Raw genomic sequence first — 2,500 nt, forward strand, 5'->3', positions numbered from 1 at the left:
AGAGAGAGAGAGAGAGAGAGAGAGAGAGAGAGAGAGAAAGAAAGAAAGAAAGAGAGAGAAGGAGAAAGAAAGAAAGAGCGAAAGAAAGAGAAAGCGAAAGAGAGAGAGAAAAAAAGAAAGAGAGAGAAGAACAAGCAAAAGAGTCAGAAAAGGATCCGATGAACGAGGAAAGAGAAGGAGAAGAGGAGAAAAGGGGGGGAGGGGGGAGGGGAAAGAGTACGACCAGACTTCAACGTAATTGTAGTAAGGGAACGATTGACTCAAGACTTTCTCAATGCAAGATGTGTAATTGCAGCGTTTCAGTATTACGCCTTTATCAGAATCTAGAAGAGGAGACAGGATGAAAAGGTATCACAAGGGAAGACGAAGAAGGAGAGAGGAAGAGAGAGAGAGAGAGAGGGAGAGAGAGAGAGAGAGAGGGAGGGAGGAGAGAGAGAGAGAGGGAGGGAGGGAGAGAGAGAGAGAGTGAGAGAGAGAGAGTGAGATAGAAGGAGGGAAAGGGTGAGAAAGAGGGGAGAAGAGAAAGAATGAGTGAAAGAGAGAGAGAATGAGAGGGAGGGAAGGAGAGAAAGAGATAGAAAGAAAGAAGAGAGAGAGAGAGAGACAGAGAGAGAGAGAGAGAGAGAATTATTATCATTATTACTATTATCTTTATTATCATTATCATTATTATCTTTATTATCTTTATCAATATTATTGTCATTATCATCGTTATTATAATTATTACTGTCACTATTATGATTATCATTGTTAATATCAATATCATAATGGCCATTATCATCATCATTATTATCATCAGTGTCATTAATATTATCACTATCATTATAATTATTGCTATTATTATTATCATTATCATTACTATTATTGTAATCATTATTATTATCGTCACTATTATCATTATTATTATCATTATCATCTGGTATTTTTACCAGTACTATGATTATTATCATTAGTATTATCATCATAATCATTATTACTATTTTTGTTATTACCATCATTATCAACATTATTATTCTCATTAAGATTATTATTAGCAATGTATTCCAATTATTATTACTATCATTATTATCATCATTATTATCACTCTTTTCATCATCATTATTATCATTATTCCTACTCCATTTGATCATTATCATTATCATTATTATTATTATCATTATAATTAGTTTACTAATAATGATAATTATCATTAATGTTATTATCATTATCATTATAATTATCATTACTATAATTATTCTTGCTACCATTATCCTAGTTATCATTATTAGTATCATCATCGTTATCATTACTATATAATGATCATTATTATCATCATCATTATTATTATCATTAACATAATTATCATTATCATTATTATTATTATCATTAACATAATTATCATTATTATTATCATTACTTCTACTACTACTATTATGATAATTTTCTTTATTATTATCATTGTCAATATTACCGTTACTATTATTACTATCACTATTATTATTATCATTACTGTTATCATCATAATTATCATTATCATCATCATTATTTTTACTATTAACACTATCTTTATTATCATTATTACTATCATTATTATTATTGTCATTATTATTTTTTATCATTACCGTTGTTATTGTTGTTGTTGTTATTATTATTATTATTATTATTATTATTATCATTATTATTATTATTATTATTATTATTATTATTATTATTATTATTATCATTATTATTATTATCAATATCATTATCGTTATCACCATTATTGCTATCGTCACCATTGCTATTCCTATTTCTACCATTATCATTACCATTGTTATTATTACCATTTTTACTACCATTAATTTAACTTTTTGAACCATTATAATTACCATTACTAATATCATTATTCTTATTATCATTACTATCCTCATTATGACCGTGATCATCTTATTATCATTACCACTCTCTTCATCACTAATCTCGCCATTGTCCTTAATGTTATTACTAATATTATTATAATTATGATTATGTTTATGTTTATGATTACTATTATGACCACTGGTATTATTATTATTGTTATTATTATTATTATTATTATTTTCTTTTCTTTTCTTTAGATCTTCTAATTAAAATCAAACACCGAGTCACTACCAGCGACTGAGGGTGATTGAAGTTTGAGGCAAATGGAACACTAACAGAAATATGCTCACAACTTCTGCAGCCGGCTCCTTGAGTGCATAGCAAAAGCAGTACATTACCTCATTATACTCTTCCCTTGTCCATTTAAGTCTTGTTTTCTTTTGATTGATAGTACAAGATGGCCGAACCGCAGGGCCAGGGGTGGGAACTATCCCGTCCTAGTAACCTGGCGGATTTTGATAAATGGAAGAGTTAGACTTAGTTCTGCCCTGAGGGATGCGCCCCTTGTTGATCCGTGTGACGGGCGACGCTTCATCACCCACTTCCTACTCTCACTTCAGAAGCAGGATACATTTCAGCCTCACTGCGAAGAAGCTGGATATCCCGCGCCAACCACCAACTG

The sequence above is a fragment of the Penaeus monodon genome, chromosome 14 (genome assembly GCF_015228065.2).
Source record: "Penaeus monodon isolate SGIC_2016 chromosome 14, NSTDA_Pmon_1, whole genome shotgun sequence".
NCBI lineage: Eukaryota > Metazoa > Arthropoda > Malacostraca > Decapoda > Penaeidae > Penaeus > Penaeus monodon.